The 20,429-nt window shown below is 36.2% G+C and overlaps 1 pseudogene; it reads left to right on the forward strand.

Annotated features, from left to right (window-relative positions):
* The first annotated feature begins 1,329 nt into the window (after positions 1–1,329).
* On the forward strand, positions 1,330–3,262 carry LOC124615609 (annotated as a pseudogene).
* Positions 3,263–20,429: the final 17,167 nt, after the last annotated feature.

Below are 20,429 nucleotides of genomic sequence, written 5' to 3' on the forward strand. Positions count from 1 at the left end.
GCTTAGCAGCCATCTCAGAATCATCACATCTTTGTTCCCAAAGAATAGAAACAAATAAACAAAATTTTAAAGATATTACATCATGTTATCAGTAATGAACTATAACTATTAACGATCTTGGCAACTTCATAAAATATAAAAATTCCATTTAGATTCATCACTGTTGCCTTTACAAGACAAAACGCCATTTTCCTGCTTCAACATTGTAGCAAGATAAAGGTGTTTGATTCAAAAACGAATGTTTGCATACTAATTTTTAGTAGTTGCTACGCAAAAAATCACTTTAACAAAATGATTACAGTGTCATCTAAGCAATGGTCGTACAAGGCGTTGGCTTCAAAGTTTACCAATGGATTCATTCTCTGTACTGAACAGACTAAATCAGCATGTCATGTAAATATTACTGAATGTTCAAAGCTCAACATAAAAATAATCCACTTCTGAGGCAACAATACTTGTAACTATGATGAAATCTTGATTATCTCGTAGACATCTACTTTAAGGAGCTGGGCATTCTGATCACTACTTCACAGTATATTTATTCCCTCATGAACTTTTTTGTAAATAATCTACTACAGTTCAAAAGCAACAGTGATTTACATAATTAAAATAACGAGAGAGAAAGTAACATTCATTACTCCATATTAAGGTTGTCTTTAGCACAAAAAGGTGTGCACAGCCCCGCAGCAAAAAAAAAAAAAAAAAAAAAAAAAAAAAAAGAAGAAGAGAGATCACTTTCCCAGTGATATGAAATGTCTGACAGACACGAAAGTAAAATTTGGAAACAAACTAAACAAAATCCTTCTTTACAACTCCGCCTATTCCGTAGAATAATTTCTATTAAAGTAATGTGTAGAAGTGGTGGGTAGGAATTACTAACTCACTTCTGTATACTTCAAAAAATAGAACTTCAGCAAGTAATCACATTTACAAATTAATTTGCGATGTGAATATAAGCTGACTCGTTCCACATCATTACGATTTATCTTTCAAAATGATACGAAACTAGCTAACTAGCCGTTAATACGTAGGCCAGCAGCGTAGTGCACAAAGCAAGACATGTATTATAACGGAAGCGAAAAATGACTTCCATTAAAAAGTGATCCTTCAACCACTTTTCCTTGCAGCACAGTATTTTAGGAATTCTCGCTTGCCAAGAAGTTTCATATCTTAAATTTACCGCTTTGAGGTTGATTCATTCAACTGTCGCCAGATGGCAGCTGCAGATAGAAGCGGTCAAGACAGTCTCTAGCGGCCACAAACGAAACTAGTTGAGGTGAGAATGTTATATCGCGTAGTAACGAAGGACGACGTTTGTTTACCATACTGTAGGAAATGAATGATCCCATAATTCTTTTGCAACAGTTCACCGTATTTTTCATCCACAAATATCTCTTTTTATTCTGACGTACGAACTCACTTAAGTCAGTGAAATTCAAACACTAAATGCTTAGAGTAGTGGCGATATTGCGACATGTAAATCGTTGAAATGTTTGTGCACAGATCGCAGCACAGGCGTTGACTTCATTTTTTGCATTCCACACATTCCAAAATGCTGAGGCTGGACGCAATGTCAGTAGTGTGTTTGTCACTTCAGTAGTGTTCAGGAATTTCGGGCAACAGATGCAAGACGCTGTTATTCTATTCAAGATCTTGGATATTGTCGCACAATCAGGTACTTTCCAGTTAATTTGTACCTAATAATGGAAACCGCGGAATCACCCCTAGACGTTTTATCACGTGCGGCCACCATGGTACGAGACAATTCACCCCCACGCCGCATCGTTGGAGGAGAGGCAGTACTCAAGAGAGGTATGCTACCTGCTGTCGGCAGAGTTACAGCACCGAGAACACATGCGCAGTTCAAGATTACGGGCCCCTGCCGCAGCGAATTGGCAGACACACCGTCGACTGCACAGGCAGAGGATAGCGACACCCCCCTCGACATGTCGACGAGAGGCAATGGGCTGCCACCCCCCCTCGTACAGCGAGGCAATGTCAGCAATTGCAGGGCACCGCCCAGGGCATTGTCGACAAATGCTCTCAGGCGAATGTGACCCCCTCATTGATGAGCATTTTCGCAGATCTCTAGGGGATGATTACATGAACTTGTACAATGCAGATACCAAGAGATCTTCACGCCGTGAGAAAAGAAAAGAAGTGTGCGATGATACTGGTGCTGATAGCTGCTTGTCAGTTGAAGATCATTTTGCAAAAGCTCTTGGTGATGCGTGGCTAGAACTTCAAGCCAAAGAAGCAAAACTATCCAACTGAATGAAGTGCAAATTTCAGCTTTCTTCTTTGGCATAAAGCTGCGGATGTGTGCTAATTATGTACTGTTTATAGTTGTTGAGCTCTTTCTTCTGCTTATGTTCATAGAATTGTGAATTTGGTGGCTATTTCCTTGCATTTCATAAGGCAATGTTCAGCTCCATTGTGACTGTGTCTTCCTTCATTTATAATGTAACACAAGTGTAACAGTACACATTTTCTGGAAGATGTCTTCCAATGTCATGTACTATGTGTAGAGATTTGTATGTAATGTTAATGTTTACTGCTGAATCATTTACTTTTTAACAAGTAAAATGTATTAGAGCATACTTGGTATTGTGCCATTCACTGGTTGTTTATTTACTACAGTAAATGTGCATAAATTTGAGAATATAAAGGTTTCAGTTGGTAATGAAGTATGCTTGGCTACATACATTGTTACATGTAAGGTAACTTATAAGCATAATATGACACTTTTCATATTAAAATGTATGCTAAGAGAATCATGACTTCACACTATTCAGTTATTAGAATTAATACTTTCAACAAATTAGATTTAAAAAAAATTGTGAACATAATAGTACGTGATCTGTTTAAGGGTAAATTAAGTAATCTAGAAATTAGGACAATGTGAAAAAAGTTATATTCCCGGTGTGCTCACATGTTCTAAAGTGCTACTACTTTGAAAAGCTTTCGCACACAGTACGTAAGTTTTGTGATCATTTCTGTGATTGTGTCTTATTTAATAATTCTCCTCCTCAGAGGCATGCTCTGCTGCTGTTTGCCCAGTTCATAGCAGTAAAATCTATGTACCTTGTGGGCTTTGGCAGGACTTGACAAATAATTTGCTGATATGGCAACAGTTAACATCATACACATCTTGTTGGTGTCTGTGTTAATCCATTCCTCTATATGCCAATTCACTTAAGCTTTATATGTTACCATTAATTTTTTTTCCTGTATGATGTAAATATACAAAATACAAAGTTTATATTAGAAAATTGTTTCATTTCATAAGTTACACTTCAGTTACTAAAACAAAGTAGCAGTTTGTGCTCTTTATCTTAGAAGAATTTTTTTTTTTTTTAAACATATATTTCTATTGAGTTCAGAGGCTGATTGCCAGTGATCTTGTTAGTCAACAAATGTGCATTACAGTAAAGTGTTTCTAGTATGAAAATTGATTGTTAATATGATTCACTGTATGTATGCTTTCTTTTGCACACTGCACTAGATCTCAAACAGGGATGCATAATGTGAATGTTGACATCATTGAGATCATTGGACTCTTAATGACAGTTTTCACACTTGAAATCAAAGTATGAACTGGATCTCTATTAGTTAAGTAACAGCAATGCATTTTAGGCCAAATATCAGTACAAAGGCATGAAAACAATAAGAACTAGGATGAATTTATCAAGTAAAATGGATTATGGTACTGTCAGTTATCAAATAACAGCCCATTCCCCCAATATTTGTTTTTAATTAAGTGCTACAACAATGATAGAGTTAGGAATTATTTGTACTTATAGACAAAAGAAAAACTGTTTAAAACCTTTCATTGTCCAGTTATGGTATGGAAATTTCCCATTCCACAATAATGAGTGGTAAACGTTGCATCAGAATGGGGAATTCTTAACAGATACCGGTAGCAATTTTGTATGAGTCATGAATATGCATCTTCTGTTTCCTCTAGCAGTTGTTCCATAAATTTATGAAGAACATCTGTTTTGCAGGCAGTTTTCATTTATTTTTTGGAATTGTGTACACTTGATGGAGACCACTGATAATTTATTGTTTCAGATTATTGCTACATTCCATGTTACTCTTACATGCACATTTAAGGTATTTTGCTGAGTGTTGGCAAACATTTTCCACACTCAGTTTCTTTTGAGATTTTATTTTTTGTTAAGCCTCTCATTGAAATATTTTATAAAATCCATAGTGTCCATGTTTAGTTGCCTTTTAGCTACTCTTAAAAAAATGTCAAAGCTCCTCTCAACCATGCATTTGTTTTTTTTTTTTGTATTTTCCAAATGTTCAGGTTTCTCAGGTGACAGGGAAACTAAGCAAAAAGACAATGAATATTGTGAACAAGCACCATAAAATTGTTATAGCTGTCACTTTATTGAAATTGTGAAATACAGGAGATATTTGTGAAAGAGAATTGCTGAATAAGTAATTTTTGAGTACTATATGCTAGTGCCAATAACTGTGAATGTAAGGATCATGCATCTGATTAGAAAAAATTGGTTAATGGAGTCCTTCGGGGAAAGGAGAGAGAGAGAGCGAGAGCATGATTTTATTTTTTTACCATCAATGTTCATCTAGTATTGTGAGTTACAAGGAATTGATCATACTGCAAGAAGCATATACAACCCATTAATTAATATGAAAAATTTAGTGTTCAGTCTGTTTAGTGTGCTTAGCAGCTTTCTGATGTTAAAGAAAACAGTAATTCCACTGGTATTTTTGGCAATATTTAAGTTTTGTCAGGTCACTCAGACATAATGTGATGATCATTTCTTATTTAAAGTTGCACCACAATTCCTTTATCTGTTTTTCTGGGCAGATACTCTACAGTAGTATACATGTTATAGCTTGCAGATTTTATAATTACATTTTGGTCATCAGTGCTTGCTTCTGCCATGAATAACACTAACAAATTGTCTCACTTTAGCAAAACTGAACATTCTTGTACTGGTGTGTTACAAAAGACAACATTTGAATTCAGGCATATTGAGGCACCTAAACAATGACATATTAGAAAATGTGTGTATGTATGTACAAAAAAAGAGGGAATGGGCCCAAATTGAGAAATACAAAATTTTAGACATTTGTATTGAGCAATGAAAATGTGGAGCATTTCATAAAGTTTTCAATTGCTGTGGAAATATTCACGTTCCACTTCAAGAAGCAATCAAAATCAAAGCTGCTGCTGGACAGGCACTAGTTCCTTTTGAATTTTCTGTAACAGAGTAAGTATATTCTATGCATTCTAGATAGCTACCTGCAAATATTCTAGAATAAACTGGCATAAGTACACTATATTTTAAAGAAAAAGTGCTCTCACTTCAAACAAATGTTCGATGTCAACTGGAAATTTGCAGTTTATGAATTGAGGATTGTGGAAAGATCATGCAGATAGCACTCAACTCTAGTCCAATAAGTCAAGAAACCAGAGCACTCAGTGCTGGATTTCTGCAATGTTTCTGGGGCACTGACTTTAGATAACATAACAGCTATTTCTCCAGATAATTTACGCAGCATTTGTCCACTGTTACAGCAAATAGAAAAATTACTTTGTTGCACTTGAGTTCACAAATAAGTTATGAAAGAAAATGACAATATATACAATGCGCTCAGGATATAGTTACTTTGTTTAATCACCAACACTGCACTACACCATCAGTATGAGATCCATTTCTAGTACGGATCTCTGGCACTATTTCTGACTTTTTCACAAAATGAATCTTCATCTCAACACATAATCACTGGTAATGGTCTGTCAAGATTAAGAAATGAAAAAGGACCAGTAAAAATCTTGTACAAGTAAGTAAAATATGAACCACAGAGTGAGTACTGTGAGTATCCATGGAAATAAAACTGAACTTAAAATTTTGTACCTGCATCTATACTCTGTGAACCACTTGAAGAGCATGGCAGAGAGTATGTGCCATTTTACTACTTGTTAGGTTTTCCCATTCCATTCACATATGGAGCACAGGAAGAGTGATCATTAAATTCCTCTATGCATGCTGCAATTGATCTAATCTTGTCCTCACAAGTGAGCATTACCAATTAGCACTGCCTACTGTTTATAATTCCTACGTTTAACAGTGATATAGAAGTTCTGGTTGATCTAGTGCTCTTTTTTTTTGTGAGAATCTGTTTTGGGAATTTCCCTGTGAAAATCACCCTTGTTCTTGCTGTGGTAAAAGGAATATGGCTGATGTGAAATCACCTGTTGACTTCAACAAGCAAAGGCAGAAAACTATGTTGAAGCCCCTGTATGTGTATGTTGCAAGACATGTATGTTCTGCAGGTGAATGTAAGTAAAGTACAACATTATGCCAATAACACTAAGCAAAAATAGGGAAGAAGAGAGAGATTGAGTGTCCCATCAATGATTATGTCATTAGGGATGGGACACAAGGTCAGATTGGACAAGGATGGGGAAGGAAATTGTACATTTCCGTTGTGCAGTTTAGGGAATCTTAAATCAAGATGGCTGTACGAGAATTGAAAGCCTGCATGTCCTAAATCAACATCCAATTAGAATTTATTTGCGCTATCAGTCAGTTTCTGCATCTGCACCATTCTCAAGTGCTTGTAGATCTTCTAGTCCATATATACTTGGCAATGGCATAAACAGCAAAACCAGTCAGTAGCGCAGAAAAAAAATAGAAGTATATAATGTAGCTAAACAATAACATTCCAACTATTGCTGCAGATTGTTTTAGATGTTGCAAAGAGAGAGAGAGTTCATACCTTATGACAAGGAATCACTTGAAAATTTTGTGAACATCTAACATAGAATGTAATTCTTTCAAAAATAAATAAATACTATCAAAGGAGATCCATTACTAACATGCTGTGAACTTTCATTTATTCCTGACAAAATCACATTTTATGACACAATCATAACTGCTTTCAGCCTTCATTAGCTGTCTATTATTCATGGACGGCATTTGGTGAACAAAACTTTCATTACATGTGTTATCGAAGCATGTAATAACTGTTGTGTTTACCAAATGGTGCCCAAGGCAAGTAGTTCATAAAGGTGTCCAATATGGTTAACAAAACACTCATTACATGTATTTCAAAGCATATAGTGATCATTTTGTATACCAAATGATTTCTGAACAAAATGGAATCGGGCTCTTTGGGATCCTCAGCTTTTCATGTCTTCAGCTGAGGCCTAGTTCAGTCTATGTAAACTCATAGAACACCCACAATTATGCACCAGAAAATCCCGAAGTACTTAGAACAGCCATTGCTTGACCTCAAGATTGGCCTTTGTGTTTTTTTGTCAAACAAAGTTTTTCATCAAACTGTTAATGCTAACTGGTTTGACCAGAAGCTATTTAATCCGTGTCTGGATCAACTCACAGAAAATGAGCAACTCCAAGGATAATTTCAACAAGACAAAGTAACAACATACACTGCCTTGTTACAAGTGCTTGAGGTGTTTAGTGAGGAGAGGACAGTCAGCAGAAGCAGTACAAATTCCAGGACACCTATACCACCTGAGGAAAACTGAAGGGCCAGGTGTAATACTCATACACTGGAGTAGCTCCTGCAAAATATTGAAAACACTATTGTTTCTATCCCACAGGTAGAGGTGCTGTACATGTCTCACAGATTGATAAACCTAGCACAGTGCTGCATTGACGTCAACAGTTGCCATTTTCAGCATATTATGCAACATTCATTAACAAGGGTCAATCCCATATGAGTCCCATTGTATATATTTTCTGGGTCAGTTTTATTTTGCCAGTCCTACAGCAGCTGTTGATAGGCTATTAGTACCTTAATATTTATATGATTACAATGGTATTTTTCAAAGAAAAATCTGCAACTATAAATGCTGCATCCTACTTACAGTACATTACAATCTCATTTGCAGTTTTACAGTGAACACTGCTACTTACTGTACAGCTACAGGACATTTCAATCTCTGAATAGAAATATTCAGATAATTTGCAGAAAGAATGGCTAAAGAGACATGTTTTCAATTTTCTTTTAAATTAGTATGGATTTCCAATTTCTTGCTTTGTGTTGGATGGGAGTTTGTTGAATATCTTCCTACCAGAGTGCACAAGTCATGTGAACTCTAGAAGACAGGCACAATGAAAAGACATCTCTCTCTCTCTCTCTCTCTCTCTCTCTCTCACACACACACACACACACACACACACGACAGCCAATGCCGGCATCTCAGGCTGCATTCCCGCCCCAGATGCTGGAGTTGGCAGTCGTGTGCATGAGGTATGCGTTTGCTTACATGTGTGAATGGTGTGTGTGTATCTCTTTTACTGATCAATGGTGTGGCAGAAAGCTTAATGTAAGTGTCTTTTAATTGTGCCTATCTGCAACTTGACATGCAATCAGTCTTTTCTTACATTGTTGATATTCCTACCTGGAGTTTCAACTGTTTGAAATCTAGTAGATTATTTTAGTGGCTTGCTCACATCACAGTTCAGCTGTAACTGATCTTTACTATCAATGAGAAAAACCATTTAGAAGTAAATGTATTGGGATGTGAGTGCAAGAATTCCAAGATCCTTGAAAAGGTTTCTACAAGAAACATGGTTATCTGCTTTATACAGTGTTATCACTGCTTGCTGCTGCCATATAAATAGACCTACTTTATTTACCTTAGGTACACTGCCCCAGAAGATAACTTCATAGGATAACATGGAATAAAACTACCAAAAAAACCCAAACATTTTGTCTTTAAGTCAACACAATGAGAGATGCTTGGAAGGATGTAACTCGTTGAACTGAGCTTCTTGATTAGTTTTCCCACTCCACATTAAATTGTGCTCAATTGAACCCCAATCAATTTCATGCAGGCAGTTTCTGTTGGTGTATGAGTGCCATTAATGTCTATTTCTAATGCTAACAGTTCATTATTGCTTGTTTGAAACTGTGTTGTATCAGTCTTTGTGAAATTAATCCTTAAAGACTGTTAACTATAAACCATGTGTAGGTCTGTTTGACTAGTATCTGAGCTGTACCTGCCAAGTTTGAGTTTGGACACTAAATAATATGTCTGAGCCATCAGCAAACATTACTGTCTTTGAACTGCCTTTTGTACCAAGTGACAGATTTGGAAACAAGGTTGGTCTCAATACTGAACAAGTCATGTTCCCCCATTCTGAGGTTAGTTTCATGCCAGTGATACAATTTGTTAATGAGACCCTCTGCTTTATTTTGAAAGTAAGATTCTATCCCTGCAAGAGTGATACTGTTAATGCCATAATATTTTAGTTTCCAAAGTACAATTTTATGACCCAAGCAGTCAAAGACTTTAGCAAGGTCACACAAACTCTCTGCCCACTTTATTCAGAGGATAGAGAAGTGATTCACATTCCCCAGCCATTCCAAACGAATACTAACATCATTCTTGTTGATAACTTATGGACACCTTTGTCCCTACTACCATTAGTAGTAATTTAAATCATCTTATGCATCCACATTTTTAATATTGTTTTACTTACTGCTTAGTGTATTTAATTACTACCAGTACTCACTTTAAAATTTTGTCAACTAACCTCAATAAAAATCCTAAGAATTTTTCATATTATGTAAAGTCAGTAAGCATTTCATTATACCCAAAGTCCTCAGCTATTTGTTGGACAAACTCCAAAATTCACTTTCATGCAATGGTGTGCTCCACATGTACACTCTCAGAAATTTCTCCCTCAAATTAAGGCCAGTGTTTTATACCAGCAGACTTCTCCTGCCCAGGAATGCCCTCTTTGCCTGTACTGGTCTGCTTTTTATGTCGTCCTTCATTTGTCATGCATTATTTTACTTCCAAGGTAACAGAATTCCTTCAGTTCATCTACTTTGTGGTCCCTAATTTTGATGTTAAGTTTGTCAGTAATCTCATTTATCTTACTCATCAATTCTTTTGTCTGTCTTTGGTTTACTCTGAATCCACATTCTGGGCTTAATAGACTCTTTATTCCATTCAGTATTTTCTGTAATTTTTTCTTGCTTTCACTGAATACACCAAGTTTTTAGCAAAACTAATCATTGATATCCTTTTGCCTTGGATTTTAATCCTAGCCTGAAACTTTTCTTTTATTTCTGTTATTACTTCTTCAATGAACAGGTTGAACAATAGGGTAGGAAGACTGCATCCCTGCCTTACATCTTTTTTAATACGAGCACTTCCTTCTTGGTCTTCCATTTGTGTTGTTCCCTCTTGGCTCTTATACATTTGAGTATTTTATGTCTATTAACATTTTACACCAATTTGCATTGTAAAACACTTTTTCTAGATCAACAGATCGTATAAACATGCCTGGATTTTTATCAAGTTTCACTTTTTATCAAATGCAGCACCACAATTACATCGATGATGCCTTTACCTTTACTAAAGCCAAACGGATTATCATTTAACTAATCCTCAGTTTTCTTTTCCATTCTTGTGTATATTATTCCTGTCAACAACTTGTATGAATGAAGTGTTACATTAATCACGTATAATTCTCACACCCATCTGCCCTTCACAATGTAGCTGAGACACTGAGTCACAACAGCCACAACAAAAAGACAGTTATACATTTAAGCTTTTGACCAAAAAGGCCTATTTCTAAAGTAGAAAACACGCATTCGCACAAGAACAACTCGCACACATATGACCAGCCTCTCCAGCAACAGTGGCCGGACTGCGTACAGCAACTGCACCTGATCAGAAAAGCAATCTGTCTGTGATGTGGGTAAGGAGGATGCTGGGGTGTGCAGGGTAGTGACAGCAGGGTATGAGAGGGGGAAGGTGCAGTGCTGTTTGTGGTAATGTCCAGGGCCGTGGTGGGGACAGGATGGGCTGCTAGGGCAGGGTGCAATCAGGAGGCTTAAAGGAATCAGGGAAGGGAGTGGAAAAGGAGAGAAGGGGAAAAAGACTAATAGTTGCATTAGTGGGGTAGAAAGCTGTGTATTTCTGGAGCTGAAGCAGGGAAGGGTATAGGTAGGTGGAGGACAGGTGCTAGTAAAGGTTGAGGCCAGAGGGGCTACAGGAATGTAAGATTCCAGTGTATTGCAGGGAGAGTTCCCATCCTTCCTACAAAAACAGCTGTTGTGAATCATGCAGACTGCCATTTTTAGAGATGCGCATTCCTCTGAACTGGCTCTTGTAGTATTCACTATCACAGTATGTATAGTTTTAGAGAACTTCAAATGCATCTCCTCATTCCTCAGTACTTCAGTCTTCCACTTCTTTCTACATTGATTGCTTCAGACAATTCTTAAACTGCAGCTAGCTTTTCATTATTTCTAAATTATCTTCTAATTCTATATCTGCTCTTGCACATGTGCTGCAATCCAGTATCTGATTTTAGAATCTCTGTCTCACTATGATGTAATCCAGTTGTTATTTTCCCATGTCTAAAAATGGTTCAAATGGCTCTGAGCACTATGGGACTTAACATCTGAGGTCATCAGTCCCCTAGAACTTAGAACTACTTAAACCTAACTAACCTAAGGACATCACACACATCCATGCCCAAGGCAGTATTCGAACCTGCGACAGTAGCGGTCGTGCAGGTCCAGACTGAAGTGCCTAGATCCGCTCGGCCACACCGGCTGGTTCCTATGTATACCACCACCTCTTGTAATGTTTGAACAGTATATTCACTATTTCCAGCTGAAGTTTACTGAAGAACTCTGATAGTCTTTCTACTCTTTCATTCCTACTACCAAGCAACATTTTTTTGTAACACCATCTCCAATTCCTTCCATACCACAGCACTCAAATACATCTGAGTTATTAAAGCATCATCTCCCAGTTGGTAATGTTGGAAACCCCTAGGGGCTATTTGCGAATGATTTTGTTGTCTACAAAAAGAGTGCAGTGTCAGATGAATGTAGTAAAATGCCAGAAGACATGCAGAGACTCAGTAACTGGTGCAGGAATTGATAGTTAACGCTGAACAAAAATAAAAAGAAAGTATTGTGCATAAATAAGTGAAGATATCCATTACTGTTCAATACAATTCACAAAAAGTCACTGAAAACAGTAAAAAATGTCAAATACATATGAGTAAGCTTCTATAGTGACATGAAATGCAATGCCTACATAAAAGTAGTTGTAGGAAAACTGGGTGCCAGGCTGAGTCTCAGTGGAAGAATGTTAAGGAAATGGAATCCATCTGGGACAGAAAGTGGCTTACAAAACACTTGTTCAAATGATTCTTGAGTACTTCTCAATCTAGAGTTCTTATCAGGTCCAACTAATATAAGAGACACTGACATTACAGAAAACAGAAGTTTACAGCTCTTTTACAGCTGGTAAACAGTGACAGTGACAGCTCAATATATAGAACTTCACAGTGAAGATGAGGAAAACAGAAAGCATGACAAACTGTGAAAGAAATCAATCACTGTAAAAACATAACACATCAGGAAAACCACACCATGTGGTAAAAAGCCATAAAATAAAAGCTCACTAATGATGCTGCAACTGCAGTGAAACATGTTTGGGATAAAAAACAAAATTGTGTTTTGCTAAAGGCAGACCCCATCCAAAAACTTAAGTATCATTAAAGCAAACATGGACAAAAGAGCTTCAACTCCAAAATGATTGCTACAAATATACTCAACAAACTCCAGTGACAGATACAGCAAGAGAAGCATTATGTACAATGGAGAGGTCTACTTTTGAAATTCTGGGAATGTATGTTTCAAGTGTACTTGGGCAACATACTGCTTCCTCCCATACACATACCAGGTTTCTCAACAGTCGTTATTCCCACACATCATTCAGGAATGGAAGATGATAGTGATGCCAAAAGTACTCCCTGTCACACACTGTTAGTGCCTTGCATAGATGTAGATATAGCTGTTGTTTTTATCTGATACTTCAAACCCACATTCAACTTAACACAGACCACTATCAGTTTTTTCTCATTTTAGTATTACATTTATACTGTTGTTTTTGAACTATGACTGATGACTAACAATAAACTTATAAGGGAATAATTTTCTGTGAGGTTGTTGTCAGTATACCCAATTATTTGAAAAAATGTCTAGAAGAGATTCTAAAGTGCATACAACATATTATCATCATTACATACATCCACACAATGAACACTTTATTCTCAGTTACATGTTATCCCAGTATATGATACCATAATACAATGGTGACTGAAAGTAGGAAAAATAAGTCAACTTTTTGACATTTTTCATCTTCAAATTATTATATTATCTGAAATACAATAGTCAAAAAATCATGTAAACCATTCTTTAAAGAACTTAGGATCCTAGCCCTGCCACATATTTTTATACTTGAGGTTGTCATGTATGTAAAAAAGAGCATGTTAAAAATTGAAAATGTATTTATTCAGAATAAAACTGTACATGAATACCGTAAAAGGTCAAATAGTGGCACACACAGAAATCATTGTTATGCCGGTACCACCCTGTGCAAGAAAGGTGTATATATCACTCAGGAGCACAACTGTTTAATTGACTGCCAATTCACTTAAAGACCACTAACCAAACACATATCATTAAAAAGATTCTCTAACATTACATCTTCTAAAAAGCTGCTTTTACTCAACATCACAGTATCTTCAAAACTGAATTTGTTAATATACTGCATATTTGATGCCCAGAAGCTCTCTCTTGGAAAATATGTACATACAAGTATTGCAAAGTGAGACTGCAAAAGTGCCAAATTGCATTAAGCATATTGTATTGCATTCTATTATATGTTAAATATATCCCACTTAATAAAAGAAAATTATGTAAAATAGCCATGTTCAGAATTTTCTCTGTTGTAAAATCTATAACTCTATATCTTCTGGAAAACTGTTTTTGCTCAGTATCATAGAATCTTGCAAACTGAATTTCATAAATATACAGTACTGCACACCTGCTGCCAAGAAGGTCTCTCCTGGAAAATAGATACATACAAGTATTGTAACAAAGAGATTGCAAAAGTGCTAATTTGCATTAAGTGTATTGTATTGCATTCTATTGTATGTTAAACATATTCCATTTAACATAAGAAATTTATATAAAATGCCCAAATAAAGAATTTTCTCTGTTACAAAAGATGCGTATATTCCATTTAACATAAGAAATTTATATAAAATGCCCAAGTAAAGAATTTTCTCTGTTACAAAAGATGCAAATATTCCATTTAACATAAGAAATTCATATAAAATGCCCAAGTAAAGAATTTTCTCTGTTATAGAACATGCATATACAAACATCATAAAAATGACCCTCGCAAATAACATTCAATGTAACAATGTTTAATTTAATGAAATTTTGTTTATAATCTGGGGTATAATACATGCATCTCAAAGATTTCAGGGCATAAATAAATAAATAAATAAATCCCTGTTACGTTATTTAGCCTGTTTCTTAATGCCATACTTTGCATTCTTTTAATTAAGTAGGATGAAAACCAGTTAACAGTAATTTCAGCATCTCTAGGAGAACACTGTGACCTGCAAAATCAAGTGCTTTTGACAAAACACAGAAAATACTAAATGACAATGATTTTTGTCATTTAAATTTCATGTAATATGATTCACGAATTTAAAACAGCATGTCTGGGGAGAGAGCCATTTGAAAACCAAACTGAGATTGACTATGCATCATAATGTGAGAGAAGTGTGTTATGGCTCAAATGGCTCTGAGCACTATGGGACTCAACTGCTGAGGTCATGAGTCCCCTAGAACTTAGATCTAGTTAAACCTAACTAACCTAAGGACATCACAAACATCCATGCCCGAGGCAGGATTCGAACCCGCGACCGTAGCGGTCTTGCGGTTCCAGACTGCAGCGCCTTTAACCGCACGGCCACTTTGGCCGGCTGAAGTGTGTTATGGTTCTCATTTAGTTAATCTTGGTTTATTAAGTATCCATTTAATCAAATCATTGAAATAAAATATGACATTTTTGTATGTTAATTTGCAATTTTAAAAACACTGTACATTGCAATAAAATTAATTCAATACCATAATTAATTTTAAGCATGTAATACTGTACAATAAAACATCTTTTCCCAGTACCATACCTTAAAGAAGGAGGTAAATGGTGAGTCTGGTAACTAATTATTAATATCTGTCCTGGCACGTTTCTTGTAAAGGAATCTGCCAATAACATATTTCAGTCTGTTTGGAAATATCCCCCATGAGGGTGATGTATTGTGTACGTGCCTGCACACATATATTGGAAGAACAGGATTTAGTACCTACTCTACTTAACATATATCAACACCATGAGAGTTTTTGATTGTGGGGGAGTTAATTACATTCATAATTTCTTTAGCAGCATGTGGGATAATTGTGATTTGCCAGTATGTATGCTTCTTTCATGGAGTCTTATCACTTTCTTCCTTGAACAGTCCATGCCAGTCTTCTGAGCTATTTCCAGGAAGTAATGATTAACTGATTTCCTGTTTTCTCTTTTAACAGTTGTCCATGCAATTTAATTTTATTAGCTGAATCATTCATTTCAGACATTAAACAGAGAATTTTTATTTTTAATCATCTTTCTCATGACAGCATATTATTTCTTGTAGTATTAAATAAGTCCTGTTTCTCTGTTTGTTCTAAGCATTTCACTGCTCCTTATAGTTTGATTCCTCTGGAATCCAGTATTCTTTTATGTCTTGTTAATGCTCTAATTGAATATTTTCTTTTGAAAACAGCTATAAAATGTTGATAGAAACCCATCTATAAGTATATAGATTAGGTGTTTAAATTCATCACATTGTACACATCCCTATATTCAGTTTTGAGTAAGCCTGCCTTAAAACTTCATTATTTACTTCAGTTGTTTTCCATTACATCACTTCACTGTACTCAGAAATGATCAGAGGGACCATTCATTACTGCATAAACAGTTGGGTCATTGATTAGGTATTCACTTACATAAATGTTTTCTATTAGTGTGTTGCTTATCTGTAATACTGGTGAGAAAATTAACAACAGAACTCAGGTTATAAAAGTTGAGTAATATTTCCAAAATGTTGCATTTTCGCAGATCTTTCACAAAAATAATTTCAAGTAATTATTAACATCTGTTTGGCACCTTTCTTGTAAAGAGAGAATTAGAGAGAAGATAAATTTATGGCACAACTTGACTAGAAGAAGGGATCGGTTGGTATGGCATATTCTGAGGCATCAAGGGATCACCAATTTCGTATTGGAGGGCAGCGTGGAATGGCATATTTCAGTCTGTCTGGAAATATCTTTCTTTTGTCTGTGAGTTGGCATAATAGTGGTACAAAATTTTTCTAGGAATGTTTTGATTCTTCCGTATGGGGATCTATAAACTGTAATAATTACAAATTACTTTTCTGCTAGCATCAATTTACAAGCACAGGCATTTTTTATTTACATTTCTTTTTCAGTGTAGTCAGAAAACAATGTCTTTTGCAAACATCATATTGTGTACAAAGGTTTAATATGAAAGTTAGTACATAATATGTACAGCTTAGAATTATTTCAGTGAAAGTAGACATTTATTTAAAGAAAAGATTTTAATTTTGCTTCTGATTTTCCAATAGTGAGGACACTCACAAAGCAGTTCCCAAATGGCTCTGTGCCAAGGAGCAGATTTCTTTCATCAAGGAATTGATAATTGGTAGAATGTTTTGAGCATTAATTGCAGAAACTCAGGAACTATGTTGAGAAATTGTGGTATGTATATGTGTCACTTTGAAGTGTAGTGATGCCTTCAATAAAAGTTACTTCTTCAGCCATAAAAATGTGTAACTTACTTTTACCTGCATCATCCATCATAGATTGTTTTGCTTCCCAGGTAGCAGAATTCCTTCAGTTCATAGTTCCTAGTTTTGATGTTAAGTTCATCACTAATCTCATTTCCGCTACTCCTCATTACTTTCATCTTTCTTCAGTTTATTCTCAATCCTTATTCAAAGACCACATGAGAAATTGTTAAAAGAGAAATAGGAAAAAGCTCTAAAGACCAGAATATTGTACTTAAATCTAGTGATAACATTGAAATAAAGAAGGAAGGCTTGCCCGATTACATTAACAACCACTTTCTAAGTGTACTTGATAAATTAAGCAAGAGCTTTACCAAAGAAGGGAAAACAACAGCAACAAAAGTAGTCAGTAGCATGATGATAAGTCCCACTAATAAAATGAAATATTGAAAGTAATTAACAGTATGAAGCCCAAAATGTCTACAGTACTGGATGAAGTGGCAGAGACAATAATAAACAAAGTCACCTCACAAATCTTGCAACCACTGGTACATATTGCCAATTTATCATTCAATGAAGGTGTGTTCCTCCAAATGCAGAAAATTTCTAAGGTTAAACCATTATTCAAAAATGCGGATACACATAAGATAGAAAACTATAGACCCATATCCCTCCTTCCATCTTTATCAAAATTTTTTGAAAAACTGATGTAAATTAGACTCATAAGCTACCTTGACACCTTCAATCTTCTAAATTGTAATCAAGATGGTTTTTGTACGGGTCATAGCACAGGCCTATATGGAAGAAATTATTAGAAATTTAGACAATAACAAATGTCTCAAAAGTGAGATCGACAGGAAGTGCAAAATGGCTAAGCAGGGATGGCTGGAGGACAAATGTAGGGATGTAGAGGCACATATCACTAGGGGTAACATAGATACTGCCCACAGGAAAATGAAAGAGACCTTTGGAGAAAAGAGAACCACTAGTATGAATATCAAGTGCTCAGATGGAATCCCAGTTCTAAGCAAAGAAGGGAAAGCAGAAAGGTGGAAGGAGTATATAGAGGGTCTATACAAGGGCAATGTTCTTGAGGACAATATTATAGAAATGGAAGAGAATGTAGATGAAGATGAAATAGGAGATATGATACCGTGTGAAGAGTTTGACAGAGCACAGAAAGACCTAAGTCGAAACAAGGCCCCGGGAGTAGAAAACATTCCATTAGAACTACTGACAGCCTTGGGAGAGCCAGGCCTAACAAAACTCTACCATCTGGTGAGCAAGATGTATGAGACAGGCGAAATACCCTCAGACTTCAAGAAGAATATAATAATTCCAATCCCAAAGAAGGCTGATTTGACAGGTGTGAAAATTATCGAACTATCAGTTTAATAAGCCACGGCTGTAAAATACTAACATGAATTCTTTACAGATGAATGGAAAAACTGGTAGAAGCCAACCTCGGGAAAGATCAGTTTGGATTCCGTAGAAATGTTGGTACACATGAGGCAATACTGACCCTACGACTTATCTTAGAAAATAGATTAAGGAAAGGCAAACCTACGTTTCTAGAATTTGTAGATTTAGAGAAAGCTTATAACAATGTTGACCAGTTTAATAAGTCACAGCTGCAAAATACCAACACCAATTATTTACAGACGAATGGAAAAACTGGTAGAAGCCGACCTCGGGGAAGATCAGTTTGGATTCCGTAGAAATGTTGGAACATGTGAGGCAATACTGACCTTACGACTTATCTTAGAAGAAAGGTTAAGGAAAGGCAAACCTACGTTTCTAGCATTTGTAGACTTAGGGAAAGATTTTGACAATGTTGACCGGAATACTCTCTTTCAAATTCTAAAGGTGGCGGGGATAAAATACAGAGAGCGAAAGGCTATTTACAATTTGTACAGAAACCAGATGGCAGTTATAAGAGTCGAGGGGCATGAAAGGGAAGCAGTGGTTGGGAAGGGAGTGAGACAGGGTTGTAGCCTTTCCCCGATGTTATTCAATCTGTATATTGAGCAAGCAGTAAAGGAAACAAAAGAAAAATTTGGAGTAGGTATTAAAATCCATGGAGAAGAAATAAAAACTTTGAGGTTCGCCAATGACATTGTAATTCTGTCAGAGACAGCAAAGGAGTTGGAAGAGCAGTTGAATGGAATGGACAGTGTCTTGAAAGGAGGATATAAGATGAACATCAACAAAAGCAAAACAAGGATAATGGAATGTAGTCGAATTAAGTCGGGGGATGCTGCAGTAATTAGATTAGGAAATGAGGTGCTTAAAGTAGTAAATGCGTTTTGGTATATGGGGAGCAAAATAACTGATGATGGTTGAGGTAGAGAGGATATAAAATGTAGACTGGCAATGGCGAGGAAAGGGTTTCTGAAGAAGAGAAATTTGTTAACATCGAGTATAGATCTAATTGTCAGGAAGTCATTTTGGAAAGTATTCGTATGGAGTATAGCCATGTATGGATGTGAAAAGTGGATGATAAATAGTTTGGACAAGAAGATAATATAAGCTTTCCAAATGTGGTGCTACAGAAGAATGCTGAAGATTAGATGGGTAAATCGCATAACTAATGAGGAGGTATTGAATAAAATTAGAGAGAAGAGAAATTTATGGCACAACTTGACTAGAAGAAGGGATCGGTTGGTAGGGCATATTCTGAGGCATCAAGGGATCACCAATTTAGTATTGGAGGGCAGCGTGGAGGGTAAAAATCATAGAGGTAGACCAAGCGCTGAATACACTAAACAGATTCAGAAGGATGTAGGCTGCAGTAGGTACTGGGAGGTGAAGAACCTTGCACGGGATAGAGTAGCATGGAGAGCTGCATCAAACCAGTCTCTGGACTGAAGACCACAACAACAACAACAAATATGTGGCAGGAATCAACCTAGAGCTTTCCAAGGCCTTCGATACAGTAGATCATCAATTTCTCCTTGACATACTGGAGGCAATAGACATCAGAGGAATTGGGAGGAAATGGTCTGAATCCTATCTCCAAGATAGAACTCAGGTTGTGGAACTTACCTCATCTCAGAATAAGCAAAAACTGAAGTGGGTAGCTGATGCTAAGAAAGTGGCAGTAGGTGTCCCTCAGGGTAGTGTTCTTGGCCCCCAGTTATTCCTAATCTATGTAAATGACATTGAAAGGCCCAACAGATCATCAAAAATTATGTTATTTGCAGATGATACAAGCTTAATTATAAGTGATGACAGCAAATCCTTATTCACTAGAGCTGAAAAAGTTCTGAAGAGTGTGCAACAGTGGTTTTACACCATTAAGTTAAGACTCTATTTAAATAAAACAAATTACATACAGTACGGTAAAGTAAATGAGATGGATGAGCACCATTTATCATTGAGTGACCATGAAATAGAGAAAGTCTGGTCTACAAAATTTTTGGGCATGTACATTGATCAGCACTTGAGCTGGAAAGACCATGTCACATACATATCCAAAAACTCAATTCAACATGTTTTGCACTGAGAATAATTTCTAGAGTTTGCAGTGCGGAATGTACAAGATTAGTATATACGACCTATTTCGATTCTATTATATCCTATGGAATAACATTCTGGGTTGCAACTAAATGTTGCTTTAGAGAGGTTTTTAAATGACAGAAAAGGGCCATTAGAATTATTACACACAGCTCTCCACAAACACACTGCAAGCCCTTGTTCATGCAGCTAAACATACTTACAGTACCATCTTCCTAC

Source organism: Schistocerca americana, chromosome 5, assembly GCF_021461395.2.
Source record: "Schistocerca americana isolate TAMUIC-IGC-003095 chromosome 5, iqSchAmer2.1, whole genome shotgun sequence".
NCBI classification, from domain to species: domain Eukaryota; kingdom Metazoa; phylum Arthropoda; class Insecta; order Orthoptera; family Acrididae; genus Schistocerca; species Schistocerca americana.